This window comes from Pongo pygmaeus, chromosome 15, assembly GCF_028885625.2.
Source record: "Pongo pygmaeus isolate AG05252 chromosome 15, NHGRI_mPonPyg2-v2.0_pri, whole genome shotgun sequence".
NCBI classification, from domain to species: Eukaryota; Metazoa; Chordata; class Mammalia; order Primates; family Hominidae; genus Pongo; species Pongo pygmaeus.
The window spans coordinates 25,497,651-25,525,048 of NC_072388.2; the positions used below are offsets into that span (position 1 = coordinate 25,497,651).

At 37.2% G+C, this 27,398-nt stretch overlaps 1 pseudogene; it reads right to left on the reverse strand.

Moving 5' to 3' along the window:
• The window catches only part of LOC129013271 (ubiquitin-ribosomal protein eS31 fusion protein-like), a 46,972-nt pseudogene extending 29,686 nt beyond the window's left edge, over window positions 1-17,286 (reverse strand).
• Window positions 17,287-27,398: the final 10,112 nt, after the last annotated feature.

Here is a 27,398-nt window from a genome sequence, read left to right on the forward strand (position 1 = left end):
AGTGCCTGGCTTCTTGTACAGCCTGCAGAACCATGAGCCAATTAAACCTCTTTTCTTATAAATTACCCAGTCTCAGGTGTTTTTTTATAGTAATGCAAGAACTGACTAATACAGAAAATTGATACCGAGAGCGTAGTGTTGCTATACAATATTTGAAAATGTGAAAGCAGCTTTGGAACTGCATGAGAGGCAGAGAGGTAGGAAGACTTTGTCAGGCTCAGAAGACAGGAAGACAAGGGTAAGTATGGAACTTCTTAGAGAATGGTTAAATGATTGTGACCAAAATGCTGATAAAGATTTTGGACAGTGGAGACCAGGATGAAGAGGACTCAGATGGAAATAAGGACATTATTGGGAATTGAAATCAAGGTCATCTGTTTTACCCCCTAGCAAAGAACTTGGCTGCATTGTGTTCATGCCATAGGGATGTGTGGAAATTTGAACTTGAGTGATGATTTACTGTATCAAGCAGAAGAAATTTCTAAGCAGCAAAGCATTCAAGATGTGGCCTGTGTGCTTCTAATAGCTGAAATAAGATGTGGGAGCAAATAGATTACTTGAATTTGAAACTTATAACTAAACAGGAAAGAAAACACAAATATTTGAAAAATTTGCAACCTAACCATGTGACAGAGAAAGAAAAAGCATGTTTTGTGAGAGAAATACAAGAAGGCTGTGGAGTAATCACTCGCTAGAGAGATTAGCATGACCCAAAGTGGGCCAAGTGCTAATACCCAAGACAATGGGAAAAAGACCTTGAAAGCATTTCAGAAGTCTTTGGGACAGTCTCTCCAATCACAGGCCCAGAGGCCTAGGATGAAAGAATGGTTTGTGGGTCATGTTCTGAGTCCACCACTGTCCTATACTTCCCTAGGAACCTGCTCCTCCCATCCCAGCTGTACTGTGTCCAGCCTGGGTTTAAAGGACTCCAGGTATAGCTCAGGTTGCCACTCTGTAGAGTACAAGCTGCCATAGCCTTAGAAGCTTCCATGTAGTATTAAGCCTGGGCACACAAAGAATGTAAGAGTGAATGAGGCTTGGCAGCTTCCACCTAGATTTCAGAGGATGTATAAGAAAGCTTGAGTACCCAGGCAGAAGTCTGCCATGGGGTCAGAGGCCCTATAGAAATACTCTACTAGCTTAATGCCAAGGGGAAACATGAGACGGGAGCTCCCTTATAGAGTGTCCACTGGGGCATTGCCTGGTAGACCTGTGGGAAGGGAGATGTGGCCCTCCAGATCCCAGAATTGTAGAGCCACCAACAGCTTCTGTCCTGAGCATGGAGAAGCTGCAGGCACTCAACTCCAAACTGTGGAAGCAGCCACAAGAGAATGAACCCTGCAAAGTCACAGTGAAGGAGCCATCCAAGGCCTTGGGAGCCCACTTTTCACACCAGGTTAGAGGACATGGAGTCAAGGATTATGTTGGAGCTTTAAGTTTTAAGGTCTGGCTTACAGGGATTTGGACTTGCTTGAGACCTTCTGACCACCCCCACCCCCATTTTTTTTAAGCCAGTTTCTGCCTTTTTGAATGGAAATATTTACCCAATGTATGTACCAGGATTGTATCTTGGAAGTATATAACTTGTTTTGATTTTGATTTTATGGACTCATAGGTAGATGGTGATGCATCTTAGATAAAACCTGGAACCTTGGACTTGATGTTGGAATGAGTTAAGACTTTGGGGGACTGTTGAGAAGGGATGATTATATTTTATAATGTAAGAAGTTCATGAGATTTTGAGGCCAAGGGGAGAAATAATATAGTTTGGTTGTATTTTTCCCTTCTAATCTCAAGGTAAATGTAATCCCCAATGTTGAAGGTGGGACCTAGTGGAGGTATTGGATCATGAGGGCAGATCCCTTATGAATGGCTTAGCACAATCTTCTTGCTGATGAGTGAGATCTTGTCCTGCTGGTTCATATGAGATCTGGTAGTTTAAAAGTGTGTGGCACATACCCCCTCCCTCCTTTGTTTTTGTTTTGTTTTATTTATATTTTTTAGACTGGATCTCACTCTGTCACTCACACATGGCATGATCATGGCTCACTGCACCTTCAAACTGCAGGGCTCAAGCAATCCTCCCACCTCTGCCTCCTCAGTAGCTTGGACCACAGGCATATACCTCCTTAGCCAGCTAATTTTTTAGTTATTTTTGGTAGAGACATGGTCTCATTATGTTGCTCTGGCTGGTCTTGAACTTCTGGGCCCAAGAAATCCTCCCATGTCAACCTCCCAAAGTGCTAGATTATAGGCATGAGCCACTGCAACCAGACTCTCTCTATCTTGCTCTCATTCTCACCATGTGACTTGCCTGCTCCCCCTTTGCCTTCTACCATGACTATAAGTTTCCTGAGCACTCACCAGAAGCAGATGTTGGAACCATGCTCCATGTACAGCCTGAAAAACCATGAGCCAATTAAAACTTTCTTCATTATAAATTACTCGGTCTTAGCTATTTCTTTATAGTGATCCAAGAACAGGCTAACATATTACATATGATAAGGAATTAAATAAACAGTGATATGCACCTGAATTGGAGAAACAAAATTTAAAAGAATGTAAACACAATATTAAGTGTAGGCTCATGGAGAGCTCAAATGGCCACCTGGCCCTTCCAGAGTATTTAGGGCTTCCAGTATTAAAACTTTGTACTCTGTGACTCATCATGGAGTATACAGAATTATAAGAATTATTTTAAAATATTAGTGGGGTGAAGTTTCTAAAATTTTTAAAATTATTTATAACCAATATTTGGTTTGTCAAACCCATAATCCTGGTAAGACAAAGAAAACACGTAATACAACCCTGGTACCTGCCTGATCATTTAAACACTTATAGATTTATTTTATTCAATTGCTACCTTCAATGCATGTTTCTTGTTATACAGAAGTTCTCTCATGTAGGAAAGCTGATGCTATAACAGTAGCTGAAATGTTATTAGAATATGTGTTATACTTATAGGATATTTCTGGAGAAATCTTCAATGGCAGAACTTGTTTCACAGGACATATTGTAAAATAGTTAAATAATATATTACAAATACAATGGCACTAGGTAAAGCTAATTTAATTGATTAAATTACCTTGGTAACAAGTATTACCCATTAATAGCAATCAGATCCACTCTCATTGGAAAATATAGTTTTATGAAATAGTTACTAGAAGTAACATGCCCTTAATACTAGAACTTCTTCTATCTCACACTCATAAACTCTGATATAAATTTGATGCATTATGCCAAAGGGTATTTTCACTAGATAGAAGAAGCCCTTTGTGATCCACCAACTGATGACAAACAGACTCTTCATGATCTAGAACCCAGAGATTGTGTCTTCTGGAAATTACTTCTGAAAAAGACTTACCTTGAGCCCCCTTAGAAGATACCATACAAATTACTTCTAACCACCCTCACTGCAGCAAAACTTCAATGCTTCAAGTGTTAGATCCACATGTTGGATCCATGCAAAAGGTCCCGTCCAGACTCTTGGGCCAATATACTCATTGAAGAATGTATTAGTCTATTCTCACACTGCCAGTAAAGGTATACCTGAGACTGGGTAATTTATAAAGGAGAGAGGTTTAATTGACACACAGTTCCACATGACTAGGGAGGCCACACAATCATGGCAGAAGGCAAATGAAGAGAAAAGTCATGTCTCAATGGTGGCAGGCAAGAGAACGTGTGCAGGGGAACTCCCCTTTATAAAACCATCATATCTCTTGAGACTTATTTACTTTCACAAGAACAGCATGGGGGAAACCACCCCCCATGATCCAATCGCTTCCCACCAGGTCCCTCATATGACACATGGAGATTATGGGAGCTACAATTCAAGATGAAATTTGGGTGGAGAAACAGCCAAATCATATCATTCCATCCCTGGCCCCTCCCAAATCTCATGTCCTCACATTTCAAAACCAATCATGCCTTGCCAACAGTCCCCTAAAGTCTCAACTCATTTCAGCATTAACTCAATAGTCCACAGTCCAAAGTCTTATCTGAGACAAGGCAAGTCCCTTTCGCCTATAAGTCTGTAAAATCCAAAGCAAATTAGTTACTTCTTAGATACAATGGGGGTACAGGCATTGGATAAATACAGCTGTTCCAAATGTGATAAATTGAACAAAATGAAGGGGCTACAGGCCCCTTGCAAGTCTGAAATCCAAAAGGGCAATAAGATTTTAAAGCTCCAAAATGAACTCCTTTCACTCCATGTCCTACATCCAGGTAATGCTGATGCAAGAGAGATGGGTTCCCATCATCATAGGCAGCTCTGCCCCTGTGGCTTTGCAGGGTACAGCCCCCCTCCTGGCTGCTTTTACAGGCTGGCATTGAGCATATGCAGCTTTTCCAGGCACAGGGTGCAAGCTGTTGGTGGATCGATCATTCTGGGGTTGAGGAGGACTGCAGGACAGTGGCCCTCTTCTCACAGCTCCACCAGGCAGTGACCCAGTGGGGCCTCTGTGTGGGGGCTCTTACTCCACATTCCCCTTCCACACTGTGCTAGCAGAGGTTCTGTATGAAGACCTCACCCCTGCAGCAAACTTCTGCCTGGACATCCAGGCATTTCCATACATCCTCTGAAACCTAGGTGGAGGCTCCCAACTCTAAATTCTTGATTTCTGTGCACCCACAGGCTCAAAACCATGTGGAAGCTGTCCAGGCTTGGGGCTTGCACCCTCTAAATCCATGGTGTGAGCTGTACCTTGGTCCCTTTTAGCCATGGCTGGAGCGACTGGGATGACTGGGACACAGGGTACCAAGTCCCTAGGCTGCACACAGCAAGAGGACCCGGGGCCTGGCCCAAGAAACCTTATTTAGCTCCTAGGCTTCTGGACCTGTGATGGAAGGGACTGCTGAGGTCTCTGACATGCCCTGGGTACATTTTCTCCATTGTCTTGGTGATTAACATTAGGCTCCCTGTTATTTATGCAAATTCTGAAAATTCCTGCAGCTGGGTTGAATTTCTTCCTAGAAAATGGGTTTTTTTTTCTATTGCATAATCAGGCTACACATTTTCCAAACTTTTATGCTCTACTTCCTCTTCAACTCTTTGCTGCTTAGAAATTTCTTCCACCAAATACCCTAAATCATCTATCTCAAGTTCAAAATTTCACAGATCTCTAGGTCAGGGGCAAAATGCCACCAGTCTCTTTGCATAGGAAGAGTGACCTTTACTCCAGTTCCCAACAAGTTCCTCATCTCCATCTGAAACAACTTCAGCCGGATCTTATCGTCCCTATCACTATAAGCATTTCGTTCAAAGCCATTCAACAAGTCTCTAGGAAGTTCCAAATTTTCCCACATCTTCCTGTCTTCTTTTGAGCCCTCCAAACTGTTCCAACCTCTGCCTCTTACCCAGTTCCAAAGTCATTTCCACATTTGTGTGTATCTTTACAGCAGCACCCTAGTACCTGGTACCAATTTACTGTGCTAGTCTGTTGTAATGCTGCTAATAAAGACATACCTGAAACTGAGTAATTATAAACGAAAACGGCTTAGTTGACTCACAGTTCCGTGTGGCTGGGGCAAGCCCTCACAATCATGGCAGAAGGCAAGTAATGAACAAAGTCACATCTTACATGACAGCAGGCAAGAGAGATTGTGCAGGGGAACTCTCCTTTATAAAGCCATCAAATCTTATGAGACTTATTCACTATCACAAGAACAGCACGGGAAAGACCCACCCCCATGATTCAATTACCTCCCACTGGGTCCTTCCCATGACATCTGGGAATTATGGGAGCCACAATTCAAGATGAGATTTGGATGGGGACACAGCCAAACCGTATCAAAGACCTCAAGGTGAAACTCATCAGGAAGGTTTTTCCTCAGAAACAGAAGACATCCTAAATATGGATAGTTTTCTCAGGATTACAGGTCAAGATTTCTTACCTCTGTCATTAGGAAACCTTTGTTCCCTTTCTTTTTTCCCGTTTTGTTGTTGTTGTTGTTATTGTTTATACATGGAAAGATAATGCAATAATTAAGACTTCATGATCTATAGTTTCAAGGATTCTCTGGCTTACCCTGTAACAAATTTCACTGATATTCCAAGTGCAATATTTGATTCTTTTTATAAAGTTAGGCTGTTATAGTCATAAATTTAGATTTTTTAAAATCTAATAGTAAGCAAAGTATATAGTGATATTTTTAACTTTAAATTATGCCAGAAAATGGATAAGAAAACCACAATTCAAAATATAAATTAAAAGTTTGTAGCCAAATTTATAACCCTAATCCTTTAATTATTGGTAGCCTCCGGCCATGAAATGATTCACTAATGAAGCCTTAGAGAACTATTACTAGAGCTTTCCTACTAGTGACACCTAACACACAAGGCATCTCACAGGGAACTGTCTGCTGTGCCCCTCTAGGATATATTGTTTGTCTGTGGAGCATTTAATGTTCAACGAAATATGTAGCCAAATACATGTCTTAATAACTGGAAGATAAGGGGCCAATGTGGATGAGGGATTCTGTCGGTACCACTGTCACCCCATGAACAATTGGAAGCTGAACACCTTTTAATTGTCACCATGGAATAAGGAACAATTTGCAAGCAATCATAAATCCCTGTAAATGGGCATCATTTTGTAGACACCTTCTTCCCTATTCTGTCATAAATCTAAATGGTATTATGATCAGAAATCTGTCTCAAACATTACTATAGCCACCTCTACTGCAATGGCTACAGTTGCCCAGAAAACATCTTTAAATTTTTGCTAAAGGTGTTTTAGATAACATGATTGCTTTGGACTGTCTGTTGGTTAAATAGAGGGAATCTGTGTAATAACTAAGACCTACTACTGCCCTTGGATAAATATACCTAGTATGATAGAAACTCAGAGGTAAGAAATCCACAAAAAAAACCTACTTTGTTAAAAAAAATGTAGATTCATATTCTGGCTCAATTTTGATGTATTTGATTTTGAGCTGTTCAATTTGTGGGGATTCCTATAAGGAAGCATACTTTGGACTCTTAGCATTATCCTTTTGATAGCCATTATAATAGTCTCCCTGTTATACCATATACTCTTAAGGGTCTTAAGCGCTTGAATGCAGTCATCTGTTATATGTAAAATGATCTTATTACAGAATAATCAAAAGAGAACATAAAGAAACATTCAACTGACCTGAAGCCATGAATTGTGAATTACACAGTGACACCAAACAAATTCATTATGATGGTGATGGAGAGTGGAATTAATGCCTAGGGTTTTGGTAAATCTCTCAAAATTGAGAGGCTGACAGAAATGAAAGAATTGTTAAATTAAACTAAATTTGGCCTGAGGTTGCATTTGTACTTTGAGTTCCTATGTAGTGAACTGCAACCTAACTTAGCATGTAAATAAATTGCAATCTAATTTAAGAGTATATTCTTATAACAGATAGCTGAGTCTCAACCAATCATAGTGTTACTGAAACACAAGGGGTTTGGTCTAGGTCTTGTTGCTCATGACAGAGAGCCAATGACTGAGATGGCCAGTATTGCCATTGAAGAAAGCTTTAATTAGGTGTTGCAGCTGAGTAGATGGGAGGTGAGTCTCAAATCCATCTCCCTGACCAGCTAAAATTAGGGGTGTATATAGTAGGAAAAAAATGTAACAATGCATTGGAAAACAGGGGCTAGGGAGGTATAAGGAAACAAAATGAGGAGTCTAACATCTCATTGTGTGAATACAGTTATCTAGTGAGTTTCAGTTCTTTCATACTTTTTGAGAGGCCTAGGTGTCCTTTCCTGAGGAAGGAACTCAGATAAAACAAATATAAGTTTCAAGCTTTAAGATCAGAAGGATCAATTTCTATGTTTTTATCCAAAAGGAACTGTCTATGGGACTATTGGGTCAGTTTCAATAGTAGTCAAGTTTTGTCCAATCACAAGATGCCAATTGATCAGGCTATGTCCATATAAGGGAACTGTCTCATCACACCATTCTCAAATGCAGAAACATGGATGAATCTCATATGTATAACATTGTTTGAGAAAGGCAAGAAACAAAAGAGTCATTATAGTCTTTTTTGTTTGTTTGTTTTTGAGATAGAGTCTCGCTCTGTCACCCAGGCTGGAGTGCAGTGGTGCGATCTCAGCTCACTGAAACCTTGGCCTCCCAGGTTCAAGCGATTCTCCTGCCTCAGCCTCCTGCGTAGCTGGGATTATAGGCGTGTGCCACCACATCTGGCTAATTTTTGTATTTTTAGTAGAGACAGGGTTTCACCATATTGGCCAGGCTTGTCTCGAACCCCTGATCTCTTGATCCACCCATCTCGGCCTCCCAAAATGCTGGGATTACAGGTGTGAGCCACTGCTCCCGTCCTCATTATAGTCTTAAAGTATTATTCCAAGGTTGTCCCAGACTAACATATATCAATTAGGGATACATGCAAAGGTAAAGAAATGCAAATAAGCAACCATCATAAAGTAAGAATAGTAATTACCTACAAGGCAATGCAGAGATTTGGGATCAAAAATACCCTGTTGGCAATGTTTTAATTCTTTTTTAAAAAATGTATTTACTTTTTATAGAAATGGGGTCTCACTATGTTTCTCAGGCTGGCCTTGAATTACTGGCCTCAAGTGATCCTCCTGCCTCGGCCTCTCAGTATACTGGGATTAAAGCAGTGAGCCACTGTACCAGGTCTGATGTTTTAATTATTGATCTGAGGGTAAGATCAAATAGTATATGATGTTAAGTTGGGTTATGAATGGGGTAAAAATTATACCTTGCTCTCTATGTTAGGACATTTGTCATTGGAATCCAGTTACCATGGTGGAAGGATGCCCAATTAGCCCAAGACAAGAGACTGCATGAAGAAACCATAGTGGAGAGAAACTGAGGCCTCCAGGAAACAGCCAGTATTCATCACAAGACTAATGAGTGAATGAGCTTCCAAGCTTCCATTTGCAGCCAGACACAGTGGAGCAGAGAAGCCATATCTTCCTGCCCTGTCCAAATTCCTTGCTCACAGATTTCATAAGCATAATAAATAAATGTTTTATACTACTAAGTTTTGCTATAGTTTGTATGTTCTCATAATAAGCAGAGCAGGTGATCACTTTATAAAGACTTGTGAAATTGTACTTACAGGTGTGTGTACTTTTCTGAAAATATGATCTTTTTTCACAATAATTTTTTTTTAAATCTGTATTTTAATCATGTGCCTTTTTCCGATTTGATCTTACATGGTATTTGTTATACTGGTTTTTCTTTAATTTTCACAGCTGATGGATAGCAAAACTTGATTCAGAATCACACTGCTGGTTTACGGATTCAAAAGATTCAACTCTAAAAAGCTCTTACTTCCCATTTTCACTGCTCTCATCCTTATTATTTATTTATTTACACCTTGAACAGACACAGCCTTAATATATTTTGTATGCCCATTCCAATCCATTATTATGTTATTTTCCAAAACATAGCTCTGATCATGTCACTTCGCTGATTACAAAAGAAAACAAAGGTGTCAATTTAGGATTTAAAATGGTAGATAAGGGACATATGTCGATAATCTCTTCTATTTCAGGATACAATAAAAAAATTATAACAGTAAACTAACACACTTCACAAATAATGTCAAGCATTTGCACGTAATTTATTTCAGTTAAAATTATAAAATATTTTACTTTTAAATATATAAATAAAAATGAAATTTAAATACAATACAGAAATTGCATTATAAAAAGTCAGAGAAAATAAAATTTTAAAAATACTATGCATATTGTGTGTGTAACATACCAATAAGGATACAATGTATTTGAAAAAAAATACATTAAAATAAGAGTATACTAGAAAAGTGTATTTTTCCATCAATAAAAGATATGTAATGAAAAATATGCATGAATAAGAATTTCTAAAAATTCTCAGGAAGACAAAAAATAAAATGAATGTACTGATAAAATAAAAACAAATTTGAAAAAAGCTTAACAATAACAGAAGATACAATTGAATGCTTCTGAAGAATACAGAGTGATTCTGAACCAGGAATACAGTGATAGCAGAGGCAGCTATGTGAAATGGAGGGTGGTAAATAGAGGTGTTGAACACATGGAAGTGTAATGGTTCACTCACCTTTGCCCCACCATTTCTTGTCCATTTACAAAATAATACTACTACTACTAATAATAATGCAGATTTTTTAAAAAAAAGTCATCACTAAAGAAGTTGAGCCAAAAGTCTTTGGAGAAATGGGTTAATAGAATATCTGAGTATCTGTACCACACAAAGGAATCGCCACATAATTTTGATGATACAGGTTGGGGGATTCCCTACATAATAACTAAATTTCTCACAGGTTACTATTAACCAAAGTTTACCTGCTTAAAAGTCACTGTGATTATTGAAAATAGGTGATTTTCAAAAACTAAAATACATGTAAAAAAGTCTTGCAAGACAAATAAGAAAATCAATTGCTGGCCCCAGATGAAAAGAATATTTGTAACATTGGAGAAGAAAAGTTATTTCTAATTGGTATCATTTTAAAAATTCTAGATTTTGCATATATAAAAAAGAATGTGCTTCTATAACAAATAGGAAAAATGATACAAAAATTGAAAATGAATGATGTTTGAAAAAGTGAGAGATGAATTGAGAAAAAATCTAAAATTTAGAGCAATGCAATTAAAGTATTAAAAATTGGGGAAACATACTTATACTTCAGATAGTGAAACACACAAATAGTATGAGTTTCTGAAAAGAGAAAATATAAGATTGACGTCAAAAATAATAGCAAAAAATGTATTAATAAAAAATGATGTGAGACTTAAAATTATAGGCTCATTAAGTAGAAAGGCATTAAGCACATACAAATAGACTGACTAGCACACATTAACTTCAGCTAAACAACACACAGTTTTTCCACATACCAGAAAGGAAGAAAGTGACAAATAGCTAACAGAGCTAAAAGCCCAAAACAACACAAAACAGGAATGAAAATGAAAACAAAAGTGAATAAAAATTACAATGGCATCAGAGTTTGCATCAGCAAATTGCATGTTAAAAAACAATGGACAAAGGAAATGCCTGCAAATGTTTAAATGGAAGTGATTTTTCTCTTTGAGTTGTGTGCCTTCCAAATTCAAATCTTAAAATATTAATATATTATTAAAGATAGGAAATCGTACCTGCCACATATCCTTATCTGAAAAGTTACTTGCAGACATACACCAACAAATTGAAAGAGTAAATCAAGAACAAAGAAGACAGAATATCCAAAGAAGTTTAAGTACAAGCTAGGAAGGCAATGAAAGGAAGGGAACGATGACAGTTACAAGCCTTTATATATATGCATATGTGTTATATGTATATATGTGTGTATATATGTGTGTGTATATATGTATATATATACATGTGCAAAATGTTAGGTTGCAGGTTTTATTTTGTTACCCCCAATTCAAACCTTTCTATGTTCCCCAATGCCTATCTTTTCCATTACAAACACTGAGCCTAATGTTTTTCTCATATTGTAGGTGTCTTTCAGAGCCTTCATCTCAATAATTACACAGTATTCTTTTGCACTTAGCAACTATTAATTAAAAGAATGATTTAACAATTAATGAAGTATTTTGGAATAGGAGATCTAAGCCTACCACCTTTCAGTTCAAGCAGTCATTGATATGCTGTGGAGAAGGCATCCGAAAGTTAAAGTTCTTTTTTCACTTATAAAAAAAATCCATAAAAGTGAAATAAAATCCCTGCCACCCTCACTCAGTAGGATACCACAAAGATTAATGAGGTAACGCAAAATAGTGCTTTGAGCTATTCATATGAATGGTGCTTTACAGAGGTACTTTATTGTAATTATTCTCTGCATTTACCTTTAATGCCATATCTAAAGAATTTGGGACTAGAAGGGAATGTAACTTTCCAGTACACAGAAGGTGTTTCAAAGTCATCTGTTCCAGTCTTAACCGTTAGCTATATTTTTCTTAAATTAATTAAAATCTGCATTTTATAATTCCTTTGTATTTTGGATTATTGCAATGAATTAAGGGAGGTAAGGGATTTAAAGTGTCTGGCTCTTGGTAGGACCTTATTAACTGTTTGTTTTGATAATGTTACTGTTTGCAGTCAAAACAGTTACACTAAAAATAGTTTTAGAAGTTCTAACAAATCAGGTCACAGGAGTATCTGCAAAAAAAGGGCTAAACTGCCTTTAATGGGGAACCCTATTAAAGTTGGAAAGCTGACACTTAATAGACTATCCAGGGTAGAATAAATGAATGACGATCACATTCTTAGATGAAGTTTCTTTGTTTTCTTGTTTGTGAGTGATCTATTCTCCAATTATCTCAAATTGAACTTTCAACAATTGTTTCCAATGATGGCCAGTTGAAATAGTTAAATTTGTTTGAGAAACAACATTGGTAAGTGAATACCTTTATTGAGGCCTTCCTGGAGCACAGGAGGCATAGCCCAAAGACATACAGCTTTCATTATAGTAATAAATTATATCTGTTATAGCCAGTGTTAAATAAGTTATGGGTTGTTTAATGTCTTTAAAAAAGTCATGATCATAAACCTATGAAAAGATCATAGATGGTTGATATTCTGAACCCAGGCAAAGTACAGATACATTTTTACATCTGTGGAGACCTACTTACGTTGCAGGTATACTTGTAAAATGGTTCCAAGTGATCCACACCTCCTGGTACTCATGTCCTTGTAGAATCAATACTCAAGACTTGAGTGAGAGAGAGACATGTGACTTGCTTTTCACCAATAACATATGACAAAGCAGAAGGAAGTTACTTCAGTGATTGGGTTATAAAATATCAAGACTTCTATATTGCTTACAGACTTTATTACCTTTTTGGCTTACATAATCAATAAAGAGAAACTGCCATATGAGAGAGCACCCATGGCAACAAATTAAAGGATCCTTTGCCTAACAGCCAGTGAAGAACTAAGGTCCTCAGTCTAACAATCTTCAGGAACTGAATGCTATCAGTGATCACTGAATGAGCTTGCAGTTGAATCTTTCTTTAATTAAGCCATCGGAGGAGACCACAAACCCTGGCTAATGCCTTGATTGCAGCTTTGCGGTATACTTAGAAGCAGAGGACCATGTCCAGATGCCTGACCCACAGAAATTATGAGATAAAAGTCAGTGGTTTTTAGCCATTCGTTATTGGTGTGATTTGTTATGTGGCAACAGACAACTAATGTAACCTTTTAGATTAATAAATTTGCTTGTTTGGAACTTGGTTGTTTTTGTTTTTTCAATAAATGTGTGACAAGAATTTTGAAGGGCTTGTTTAAAAATTCATTGGAACCAAGCCAGTATCTATGAGTTTTAATATTAAAATTTCCTTTTTTCTAAGGTAAAAATGTTATGTTATTTGCAATGTTAAAAACTCAAAACCTGCGTAAATAGCAGTAAACTGGAACAAGGGCTTTCAAAGTTTTTCAAGACACACATAACAGTGTTTGTTTAAATTGTGAAAGAACTCTGAGATCTTAAATTCATTTTGATGTAAATTAACCTTAGAATGTTAGCAAAAATACTAACAAATACACAAAAATTTACTTTGATGGCCTGAGTACATTCAATATTTCTAAGGATAACTTTAAACAATAATATTCCTTCAAGGCAGATTTCCTTTCAGTGGATAAACCCAACTTGGACTGATGAATAATGATCCTTCGTGTCGAACTCCCTTGTATTTTCACAACATACATCCTACTTGAAATAGCCCATGTGTTTTGTATTAGTCCATTCTTGCACTCCTATTCAGAAATACCTGAGACTGGGTAATTTATAAGAAAAGAAAATTAATTGGTTCACAGTTCTGCAAGCAGTACAGAAAGCACAGTGCCATCTGCTTCTGGGGAGGGCTCTGGTGCTTTCAATCTTGGCAGAAGGTAAAGGGTGAGCAGATAAGTCACATAATGAGGATGGGAATGAGAGACAGAGAGAATATGTGTATGGTCGGGGGGTGCCACACTTTATACAACCAGATCTTGTGAGGACAGTACAAAACCATGAGAAATTGCTCCCATGACCAAAAACACCTCCCGTGATGCCCCTCTTCCAACATTTCAACATGAAATTTGGTGGGGACATATACTCAAACTGTATCATTCTGCCCCAGCCCCCCAAACTCATGTCCTTCTTACATTGCCAAATACAATCATGCCTTCCCAACAGTCCCCCCAAATCTTAGCTCATTCTAGCATTAACTCAAAAGTCCAAAATCTTATCTGAGATAAGATTTCATCTATGAGCCTGTGAAATAAGATTAAAAAGTTACTGACTTCCAGGATACAATGGGGATAAAGGCATTAGGTAAACATTCCCATTCCAAAAGATGGAAATGGGCCAAACGAAGGGGGCTCAGGCCCTACACAAATCAGAAACCCAGCAGGGCAGTCATTAAATCTTAAAGCTCCAGAATAATATACTTTGGCTCCCTCTCCCACATCCAGGACAAACTGGTGCAGGGCTCCCAAAGCCTTGGGCAGCTCTGCCCCTGTGCCTTTGCAAGGTGCAGTCCCTGAGGTTATTCTCATGGGCTAGAGTTGTAGGCCTGCAGCTTTTCCAGGTTCACAGTGCGTGCTGCCAGTGGTTCTACCATTCTTGCATTTGGAGGATGGTGGCCTTCTTCCCACAACTCCACTAGTGAGTTTTCCAGTGGGGATTCTTTGTGGGGCCTCCAAACCCACATTTTTCCTCTGCAGTGCCCTAGTACAGGTTCTCTGTGATTAGTCAGCTCCTGCAGCAGGCTTCTGCCTGGACACACAGGCTTTTCCAACATCCTCTGAAACCTAGGTGGAAGCTGCCAGTAATCTACCACTCTTGCACTCTGTGCACCTGTAGGCTTAATACCACGTGGAAGCTTCCAAGGCTTATTTATGGCTTATGTTCTCCAAAGTAGCAGTCCAAGCTGTACCTGGGTCCCTTTTAGCCATGGCTGTAGCTGGTGCAGCTGAGATGTGGGAAGCATTGTCCCAAAGCTTTGCAGGCAGTGGGGACCTGGGCCTGGCATCCAAAGCCATTTGTTCCTCCTAGCCCCAGGACTTGTGATGGGAGGGGCTGCCGTGAAGGTGTCTGAAATGGCTTTGAGGCCTTTTCCCCATTGTCTTGGATATTAGCACTTGGATCCCTTTCACCTATGCAAATATCTCTAGCAAGTAATTGCTCTACAGCCTGCTTGTATTCGTCTCTCCAGAAATCTTTTTCTTTCTTTGCCACAGGGCTAGACTGCAAATTTTCCAAATCTTTATGCTCTGCTTCCTGTTTAAATATAAGTTCCAAATTTCAGTCTTTTTTTTTTTTTTTTGGCTTTTGCATCTGAGCATAGGTTGTTAGAAGCAGCCAGGCCACATCTTGAATGTTCTGCTGCTTAGAAATTTCTTCTGCCAGATACCCTACGTCATCAATCTCAAATTCAAACTTCTGCAGATCCCTAGGGTATAAACAGAATGCAGACAAATTATTTACCAAGGCATAACACACATGACTTTTGCTCCAGTTCCTAGTAAGATTTTCATGTCCATCTGAGTCCTCGTTAGCCTGGATTTCACTGTTTATATCGCTATCAGCATTTTGGTCACAACCATTTAATCAGTCTCAAAGAAGCTGCAAACTTTCTCTCATGTTCCTACCTTCTTTTCAGACTTCCAAACTCTTCCAAACACTCCCTGTTATCCAGTCCCAAAGCTGCTTCCACATTTTCATGTATCTTTGTAGCAACACTTCACTCCTCAGTACAAGTTTTCTGTATTAGGCCATTCTTGCATGGCTATATAAATACCTGAGACTGAATCATTTATAAGAAGAGAGATTCATTTGGCTCATGGTTCTGCAGGCTTTACAGAAAGCATAGTGGCATCTGATTATAGGGAGGCCTCAGGAAGCTTCCAATCATGGCAGAAGGCAAAGAGAGATCAGGCACATTATATGGTAAGACTAGGAGCATGAGACTGAGTAGGGAGGGAGGCACTACACTTTACAACGACCAGATCTTGTGAGATAACTCACTCACTATTGTGAGGACAGCACCCAGACATAACAGATCAACCCCACGACCCAAACACCTTTCACCAGGCCCCACTTTCAACAACGGGGATTACATTTTAACATGAGATTTGGGGGAGACATATATTCAAACCATATAATTTATATTTGACCCAACTTCTATCTGTGCTGAACAGCAGAGTGAATTCTATATGTTTTGCTACTGGCATTTTCACATTTAATAGAATTGCTTTCTGTCCTTCTGCCATATATGGAATTCACAAATTTCTTATCCCCCAATTGATCTTGTTATCAAATTAGATCTTTTCATAATTCATGTGGTAACAACTTCAAATTCCAGTCACACAATTAGTTGTCCTCCACACTTCTAATGAATTATGCCACCAGCCTACTATTTCAGCCACATTATCTTATGACCACAACCTACACATTTGCATTGCTGCTAAGTGGTCTGCCTCAGATATTTTAATAAGCTACCAACTGACATCAAATTTCAGGATGCGGCAATCATTTCTTCCCATTAAACTTATTATTGTTTTATTTTAATCTTCAGTTACTTTTCCACTTCATTTTATTCTAACCCATAAACTACCATTATATCACACATCTTTCCTTTTCAGTGTGATACATTGTATTCTTTTCAATTATTTACTCCCTTCCTAAAAGATCTTTATATTTCTTATGTTTGCCAATCCTCAGTGTAGAAGATGAGACCCTATGTCTTGGTCAAGTCTGATCATGTGAAATTGCTTCCTTTGGCCAATGCAATGTCAGTAGACATGACCAATGCCAATTTAGAGAAAATTTTTAAAAAAAGACAGGAGAAGTAAAACAGAGCCAAATACAGTTAATGCCGACCTGCATATCTGTCAGCAAAGAATAAAGCCTGTTGCCATTAGACACTGAGATTTTAGGGTTGTTGCCAAAAGAAAAGCCAACTCATATACCCGTGACTGAGTATCTCTTACTATCATCCTCTTTCCCAACCCCCTTGTTTTTTCTGCCTCACAAGGAAAATATGTATATATCCTTCAGAAGGCCTCTTTCCTAAAACATGCTTGTTCCCAAACTGGAATCAGTTCATGTTCTAAGAGCTTCTGATAACAATTACATAAAATTTATACTTTGTTGCCATTATACATTCTCAATCTCCACATACCTGATCTCTCAAAGCAAAACATTAATCTGTTCCCTTATCCTTGATCAGCAACTTTATATCCTCAATTGCTATTTCAGATGTCCTTCCCTGAAGTCTCCTACCCAGTCAAGGGACTGTTCTTTCTCAGGAGATTGCTTTGTGTCCATCTTCGCATATATGTTAGCTATCACTTAGGCGTATATTTACATCTGCATTTATTCTTTTCCTCTTTCTTCCCGTCTCTGGATTTCAAATCACTTTTCCAGCTCAAGAGTAATATAACTGTTCATGTTTTATCTAGTTACTACCTCGTTGTATCTCTTCTTGGATTTTGATAAAACTGTTATTCTCTCTGTCTCTCAAATTATAACTAGTTCATCCTTATACCTAATCTGTCCATCCTAACACACACAACATTTTGAGAGTGTGATATGTCCTTGTTCCTCCCTTCTCAATGACACCTCAACCCCCTTCACTCTGATTTTATCTCCTAACTTTCACTGAAGTCATTTTGATAAATAGTGATTAGTTCAAACTTTTAACTTTCTGAACATGACAGTTTTATTTTTATTTATTCAAATTCAGGGTTCTTCCGTTGGTTATTTAATTTATGTATGATTAATAAATGAATGGATTTTTATAATTTATTGGATTACTAATACAGATGTATCTCATGATTATTAAGTAGGTTTAGTTAGACTTTCTTAGGAAGCTCTAAAATTTCCAAAACTCTTTGTAAGCCCTATTTGACTAGGAATAAGTAATTTTACTTTAAACCATTAGAAAAATTTTCCTAAGAACAAAATGCCTGTAATGAGACTTGAAGGATAAAAAAAAGTGGACACACAAAGAAAAGGTCATTTCATGCAAAGAGAAAAACATGGGTTAAATTGTACCCAATAATGGTGGGGAGTTCAAAGTGTCTAGAGCACCCAGTGGAGATAGTAAGGGAAGTGGCAAATTAGGAGTTAAGATAATATTTGGTCACCATAGATTTCATTACTAAAGAGCTTGCCAAAGTTTTAGCTGATGATGGCCTGTAGTAAATTGGAAGTCATTGTAAGAGATTTTTGAAGGTATATTTCATGAATGGTTTATTTTTTAGCAGTGGTCCTCTGTAGATGAAGCATGCAGGCTTGATTATAGAGAAAAAAGCTTGATAGAAGTGAGGATGCAGGATGTTTGGTACAATACTGTGGAAAGATCCCTTAAAGAAGAAGTAAGGTGTGATAAGAGAGACAGACCATATATGAGGAATGATAGTTGGTGCTCAGGGCTCTTTTGCTTTGAAGGATGCTTTGAAGGATGGAAATTTGCTTTACTTTGAAGGATGGAAATAACGCAATGAAGATCACATGTGTGTGTGTATGCGTATGTGTGTGTGTATAAAACATATTATATTATGTAATATTATATAGTATTAGGAATGTCAGCAAAGGGAAAATCCCAATGCAATAAAAAGTTTTACAAATGTGCCTCATAAAAAAATGCCTAAAATTTTTTTCTGAGAATATCCTATTGTATTCTTTCCTTGAGTCTAAAACTGAAATAAACTAATATTTATTCCTGTATTACACAATGCTGAGATTGGTTACATTTTCCTTTTCCTATGCTAAATAATACTGAGAATAGCAAAAACAATAATAATAACAATAAGAAAACCTACTTGCTCCATAAAATGAATGCTCCTAGAAAACTATGAAGCAAATAAAATAACTTACTAAAAAATACAACCAAGCATTTCAAGTCTTGAATCTTCCTGTTTAATACAAAGCCATTATGTCATATACTTTGACCAAAGCCAAACATTTTCCTGACTTAGAAGATCCACCCATAATCACTCAGGGCAGGTTTTGAGACACTACTAAATCTTGGTCAAGATGGTGTTCTAGGCTGGGCAAGGTGGCTCATGCCTGTAATCCTAGCACTTTGGGAAGCTGAAGCAGGAGGATTGCTTGAGCTCAGGAGTTTGAGACAAGTCTAGGCAACATAGTAAGACCCTGTCTCTATGAAAAATATGTAAAAAATTAACCAGGCATGATGGTGTGTCCCTGTAGTCCCAGCCACTCAGAAGGCTGAGGTAGGAGTACCACCTGAGCCTGAGTGATAAAGACTGCAGTGAGCTGTGACTATGCCACTGCACTCCAGCCTGTGCTACAGAGCAAGACTCTATGTCAAAAAAAAAAAGAAAAAGAAAAAGAAAAAATGGAGTTTTACCTTACTCTAGTAAGTGTAATAAATGTAGATTTGCTTCATAGATACAATTTTCTGGAGGTCTTTTGGGAGTTGATAGTTGACTGAACTTCAGTTTATATATAGATGCCAGTAGTGTATTTAGGAGTACTATTATTATTGATTTATATTCAGTTAGCGTTGATAAACATTCACAAGATACATTATTTCAAGCAGAAACACACTAGCTTTGGAATAATCAATTTTTAGGACATTGGAAGCTAAATCATCAGAAAGAATATAGCTTTGAAGATGGTCTCCTTTCTCTGTCAATGGGATCTATGAGGAATGACTCTGTGTCTTTCATATTCACTGCATCTCTTATCTTGACTGGGACATGGTTGGGATTAAATAAATAATTGAATAAGAAAAATGAACCAATGAAGCCATTAGCATCCTAGTGAGTGACTTTAATACAGAATCCATAGACAGTGTTCCTTTATATCTAAAGTTGTAAGAAAATTGATTTCAGGAGATAATTATATGATATGTAGTTAGGCATTTACCATGACAAATTGCTCAATGGTTACCTGGTTTTCATAGAGTTGGGGGAGGATTTGATCTTGGAAAGCTGTATTACATATAGGTAATATAATCTACCTATTGTAAAATAACCATACTCTTTCAATATATTAGTCATTATAAGCAGGCCTTTTTTATTTTTATATTTTGTAGAGATGGAGTCTCGCTCTGTCACCCAGGCTGTACTACAGTGGTGCGATCTCTGCTCACTGTAACCTCCGCTTCTCTGGTTCAAGCAATTCTCCTGCCTCAGCGTCCTGAGTAGCTAGGACTACAGGTGCACGCCATCATGCCTGGCTAATTTTATATTTTTGTATAAATTTTGTATAAATTTTTATACATTTAAATTTTTGTATTTCAGTAGAATCAGGAATTCACTGTGTTGCCCAGGCTGGTCTCGAACTCCTGAGCTCAGGCAATCCACCCGCCTCTGCCTCCCAAAGTGCTGGGATTACAGGCGTGAGGCACCACACCCAGCCATAAGCAGGCCTTTTTAAAGTAAGCTGTTATAACAGAGAATAGTAAACATTGTCTCAAGGTCCAGCTATATAAGTACTTATAGTATTGACAACTAGAAAAATAATTTACCTTGAAGGATAGTAGTTTTTATTGAGAAATTTCTTTGATGGAGAGTAAGGGACATTGGCGGAGCCTAAATGGAGAGGGGAAATTAAGGAGGACTACATTTCTCTGCATCAGAAATAGAACATTTCATTTGCTTCTGTAATTTTTTTTTCACTATAAAAAAGGAAGAGAGAAAAAGGAAGAAAAAACAACCAAAAAGATGTCATGAGGACGGACACTATTTGAGCAGGCATGACAAGTAAGTAATTGTCAGTGAAGACTTGGAGAAAACCCAACTACTTTTAGAATAACAAATTCTGTTATTCAGTATTAAGTAGATTCTATTTTGGGGATAATTACCATTTTCTAAAATGTTCAATAAACTATGCAGAACACACAAATGCCACAAGTTTGTATGTGTGTGATGTGAACAGGCAGCTTTACATCCAAGTGTGTATATAGTGGAAAACATGGGTGGTATACGAAATTGATCCACCAAGTGAATGTATTTTGTGGAAGGAGAAATTCTGAGCAACAGATAATTATGAGGACGTAAGCCACAAAGTTGTTTACCCTAATCTTGAGGCAGAGGTGGGTGGACGTATGATATTGTCATATAATTTTTGTGCCATATAGAATGTGGGTTTAAGTCAATATCATGGATAACTTAAGAGTAGGGTGACATTAGATAACAGCTGAGCTAAAATTAAAATGAAAACAAAATTACGAAATTAAAAAAAACTACAAAATATCTCCACATATAGAACATGCTAAAAACAGTATTACCATACAGTATTTGTAGGTAATATATAAAAATATTTCCTCATCCTATACAAACTTAGTCAAAATTAGAGAATTGAATAAAGTATAGTCCATATATAGCATATTAGTGATTATTTATGATAATTTCATATTATAAAACATAGTATCTACTAATTCAATTTCATGTTTACCTGCTGACAATTTGTGGGTTTTTGCACATGTAAAATGTCTTTTAAGATGCAGATTTCATGGAAGAATGCAAAATGAAGAATTATACATTGAAATCCCCATATTCCAGCAAGCTATGATCTTTATATATTTTGCTATCTTGAAACATACGACTCCACCATTAAACATGAAATTCTACGCCATCAAATAATATTTGTTGAATACTCTCATTTTCTTATGTGCTTAGGCTCTTCAGTAAATATTTCATTCACTTCAATCCATTTGTAAATCTAAATGTTTAAAATCTATTTTCACAGCCAGTAGGCTATACCAAAGCAAGAAGAATAACATGTTAATTTATTTTTAAAGGATGACAGAGAAAATGGGGTATAAAGAAAGAAAGAGAAGAGAATAAAGAGAGTAAGAAAGAAAGAAGGAGAGAAGGTCTTGGTGTTGAAGACCAGATATGTGAGGGGATTAGACACATTTTGGATATATGATTACATTAATTTCAGTTATAAATTCTTAAAATAACACCTCTCAGTTTCTCTTTGTAGTAGGTTGAAATTTCCATGTCATCAATTTGTAAGCCTCAGAATGGATTACTTATGAGTCTGAAATGGCCAATAATAATTTTTCCAATTTAAAGCCAGCTATTTATCCATATTTTGGAAATAGAAATGAGTAAAAACAAACAAAAAGCTACAATTTTTAAATCGTAACATTTTGGATTAAAATCCAAATGAATAACCCTTGATTTAGTCACAATGAGAGCATTGTTTTTTTAGTACTTTGTTTTGAACGTTTTTCCTCTAGAAGACTAAGCTACTCTTTCCGTGGCAGAACACTACATGACATGATTCTTTAAATTGAATGCATCCTCAGGATCACTGGGCAGTCCCATCCAATGCCACTAAGAACAAGATTCCTTGATAAGAGATTTTGGGACATAACCCTTCCCTACATTTCGCAGCAGCTTGAAAGCAAGGTAGGAATCAGTCTAATTTACAAAATATTTGTAAATATTATACATGTTTTTAAGTTACATTAAATTTCAAGGAGAATCATTTAAGAAATCTGCACACACCTTGTCCTTAATTATGGAAAATATGACTTCAAAATTATAAAAAGTGAAAAAAATGATATCTATGTATTCTTATTTACTTTTTATGTGATAAAAGGAAGAAAAAACTACAGTTAATGATATTAAAAGACAAGAAACTTTTCATTATTAATATAACATATATATGGGATAATATTGAAACAAAGAGTTTATAGGCAATAAAAATGTATTTGAATTAGTGAATGGGAAGATTACCTGTAGTTATTTTAGCTGGGGATAAAATAGTTAAAGGCTATATGTTGACATCTAAAAATTAGATGCTTACCCGGGGAAAACTTGCTATTTTGCTTATTATAAGTAAATGCATTTTCGTAAACTAAAAGAAATTTTTTTTTAGGTTCTAAAATTAGAAATAATGACCTGTGACTATCCTCCTATCTGAAAATTCAAGTGTTTCTATCTTGATAAAAGTCTTATTCCTTACACTAATGTTACACAATGAAATGAATTATAATCACTTTTAACCTTGGCCTACATTCACCAAATGGTAAACCTGGGGGTAAAATGTTCTATATCCCATTTCCGATACTTCCAGCTGGAATCATCTAATGAACTAATCCATTTTTCTCTTTAAAATGTCCCAAAAGATATAAAATGTTCTTGTGCTTATAGTAATTTAAATTGTATTTTAAGGAATCAAAAGAAATTTGCTCTGTGAGCAGGTTTTAAAATTTGGCTTGAGGCCTCTTCTTCAGGGAACAAGCAGTCTCTTTCCAACTCTCTTTTACTGGAGTGATTTTCCCTTTCAACCTGTGCCTTTTGGCCCAATACAAATCAATGAACTCAAGACCCAATATACCATGTCTTAAAAATCCATTTAGAAAACAATTGCTCCATTCAAAGTTCATCTCCTTCCTTTATCAGAAATTGCTGGAAATGTAATTTTGCAGCAAGCATTTCATTTCTTGTCTTGAAATAGATTGACGTAAATGTAAAGTCAATGATTAGATAAATGCAATGTCTTGGGTTGATGCCACAATGCAATATTCGATGGTGTGGTCAGTACTGATGGATGTTTTGTATAGTTACTCAGCTGTATAATGGGATAAATTCCCATGACTCTATTTAAAATACCATGTGGCTCCTTTCAATTAATATTACCAAAAGTACTTTAGTATAAATACAAAAGCATGAGGGATTCCTGCTGAGCATGCAAGTGTAGTAATCTTTGCTCTGCACAGAGATTCTTCTTTTTACAATAAACTGTATCTGTGTACAATTTATTTACTGAGCCAGAGTGCATGGAGTAAATAACACTTTCAAGATTATTCTTCCTTCAGAAATCACTTTTATTGTGTTATAAATAGAAAGCCTGTGCAGAGTAATCTCTTATCGTATAGTTAAGAATTCAACCCTGATCAAGTAAATGCATGCACGCATACACACACACACACACACACACACACACACACACAATCCACAGAAACATGTTTATTGTTTATTTTAATGGCAATTAAATATATTTCTCTTTTCTATTCCCTACTATAAAGGTGCACATCATTCACTATGAAGTGGGGCATATCTTCCTCTAAGAGATAGCTTCCTCTAAGAAGTGAGGCAAGAAAACAGGGTCTGGAGGCAGGAAACATAAAGCTGATTCACACTTCAGCTACGACAGGAAATGTTCTCTCCATAGTAAATGACTTTGTAACTTTACTTCATCCTCCTCATTTACATAGGGCATACCCCAAGTAACCAATGGAAACCTCTAGAGGGTATTTAAACTCGCCAAAATTCTGTAACGGGGCCGTTGACTCCCTATGCTTGGGCCTGCTCCCACGCAGTGGAGGGTACTTTCATTTTCAATAAAACCCTTCATTTCTTCCTTGCTTTGTTGGTGCGTTTTGTCCAATTCTTTGTTCACAACACCAAAAACCTGGACACCGTCCATGGGTGACAGCCAGGAGGAAAAGGTAAGCCCAAAGATTGAGATTTATTTTTCTCCTTTCTCCTTTTCCTTTCTGCTCTATACAGAGGAATCCCTCTCTCTCTCTCTCTCTCTCTGTCTCTCTCTGTCTCTCTCTCTTTCTCTCTCTGTCTCTCTCTCTCTCTCTTTTCCTTTTCAACCCGGAACCCTTGGTGGGCAGAGCCTAAACATGGAAGCAACTACAGGTTTCTGGCTGTGGCCGGTGAAACTAAGGGGTTTCCATGTGGAGAAGCCTGACTGCCACTGCCTGGTTTGCTTAAGGGACCTGGGTCTTTTTCATTTCTTTTTCAGCGTTTCAGCGGCTATTTATAATTGCCCTGCTCCGAAGGGAGAAGGACTTCTTTTGTGTGTGTGTGTGTGTGTTTTCCATGCATGGTCCCTGATCCCTACATGCGGCACAGCAAAGAGCACACTCGCACATGTTTCAGAGGACTTAAACCTTTTCTTATGCTAAATTCTTCCCTTAAGGTTCTCAACTGGCTAAGGACAAAGAGGCCCACCTGGCATCCAGTTCTTATTATAGTACATGGCTATTCTTATAAAGCTCATAGTAGACTCTGGGAGGGAAAACCTGCATGTGACGCCTGTGCCCATCTAAAGTCAGAGACGTCTGACACTCTAAGATTGGACCCCCACAGAAGGTTGCTCTGGGGGTCTTGCAGATTTCAACCTGCCCAAAGGGGATGCTCTTGGCAGAAGTTCTGAGGTCCGGTACTAAGGCCTCCTTAGAATGTTCTCTCACAGTTGCAATGCTGTTTGGCCCCAACATTGTTTGGAATCTGGAGTTTACTGTTGAATGGGAAAGTGGAATGGTGTTGCGTGTATCCAGGCTTTCGTGCTGCGATTCTAAGCAGGGCGTCTGGTTAACGTGTGATGCCCTCCTTCGATACTGTTTGGCCCCAGTGCTCCTTGGAGTCAGGCGAGATTTGGCCTTTAAAACTCAAACTGCCGTGGACACTACTTTACCTGAAATTTTGGTTCACAGCCTTCATTGGATTATCAATTGGGGCAAAGTAAAACCGACAAGCTTATATTGCTACCTCATGGCCAAGGTTCCAAGCTATTGGATCTTCGTTTATGTGTGTGTGTACATGTCTGGATGTGTTTATTTGTATGTACACTTGTTGTATGTTGTGTCTACCAAACTGGCTTATAAATAAAAGAGCGCTCATAAATTATGTAAATAAGTCTAAGCAATTTTCAAGTTCATGTGACTTATAACTTTACTAAACAAGCTAGCTTTAAAATTCTTGGTGGAATAAAAACAAAAATGCCTTCAGAATTGTCAGCGTACCTTTTGTCTGAATGTTATGTTTGTCTTTCCTAGATATTTTAAAATGTCAGTGTTAATTCAAGCTGGGAGCTTCTTGGGGCAAGCCTGCCTTCCATTCTTTTCAAAGTCTCACTGAGATAAATGCGTATCTGATTGCTTCCTTTGGAAAGGCTAATCAGAAACTCAAAGTAATGCAACCATTTGTCTCCAGCCTACCTATGATCTGAAAGCCCTCAATCCTGCTCCTCACCTCGAGGCGTCCTGCCTTTCTGGATGAAACCAATGTTCATTTTACATATGTTGGTTGATGTCTCATGTCTCCTTTATTAAAAGTAAAAATAAAGTACAGTGAATGGGATTAATGTTTTAGGTAAACTTTTTGTGTAAAATAAAATCTTAAAGTTACTTTTGATGCTCATTTATTATCTGGGTCATTTCCAGTTAAGAAGGGGTTGTGATATGGGGAAATATTTTTCTAAAATTGTGGAATTGTTCTTATCTATAAATGTCCATAGGTGATAGTTCAGGATTTCTTGCTTTTTAGGGTTTCACAAGTTTTAGGTTACTAAGAATAAGAATTCTAGTTAACACATAATTCTGTATACAACATGTACCAGGAAGGGTTATGTTACTAGTGAAAAAAAGAATAATTTTGTCTAATTATGGAGTTACCTAAAAGTTAGTTCAAATTATAGATTTGAAAAGGTTATTTATGAAACAATGTAGTAAGGAACCATTAAGTAGGGGAGAAAGATATGGAAAAAGTTTAAATAATAAAATATTCTTAAAATCTTGATAAAGAATTGGAGACATTTGGCTTCTTAACATTTTCATAGTTAAAGCTCTTAGTCTTAATTAAAGTAAAATAAGAAGTGTTGTAAAAAATGCATTGGCAGTTTGGCAATTCTTTTTTAAATATAGTTAAGCCTGAAGCTGGATTTTGTGTAAAGCCAAATTTCACATACATTCTTGCATTGCTTCATACCATGTTTACTGTTTTGCATGTATAGAGCTAAAGTACTTATTGCTAATGTGCCTAAAATGAATTTCTTAATTGCACAGGATATATAATAATATTGGTGAACTTAAGGATATTAAATTGTGTATCAGGAATAAAATATTCATTATTTGGGTTTTGGGGGACCACGGTAATACTGTGGGCTCCAGGGTAAATTAAGTAAGAAAATTTAGGGTTGGTTTCCTGTTTATTTGTTTTGCTTCTAGTTTTTGTTCATTTGCTGTTTGTTCTCTTCTGGCTTTGCTTGTGTATGCATATATGGATAAAACCATGATTTTTTTATTTTCTGGTGGAAGACTTTTATTTGGTTCTGTGAATACTTATTTTGTTTCCTATGTATTTCTAGCAGTCATCATTCATTCCATTTATCTAGAATTCCTAAGCTATCTGTATTGGGACAGCAGGAATTAATGGAGCACACCAGCTTTCTATCTTTAAACTAACTTTTTGAATTTTAGGCTTCCTTATACTTTAAGTGTGTTGAGCTTACTTTCATAAATAGAATTGGAGTCATGTTTCTCTCTCTGCCTAGTTTCTCTAAAATTTGTAAACTATTTTTGAATATTCTTAATTAATGCAATGTGTTTGTTTGTATACTGTCAAGCAGGGTCTCCAGGGCTGCTCAGGGGGAGAGAACCCAGAAACCTGGCATGCTGGCAAAAAGGTAAGAATTTCTTACCACTCAGTCTT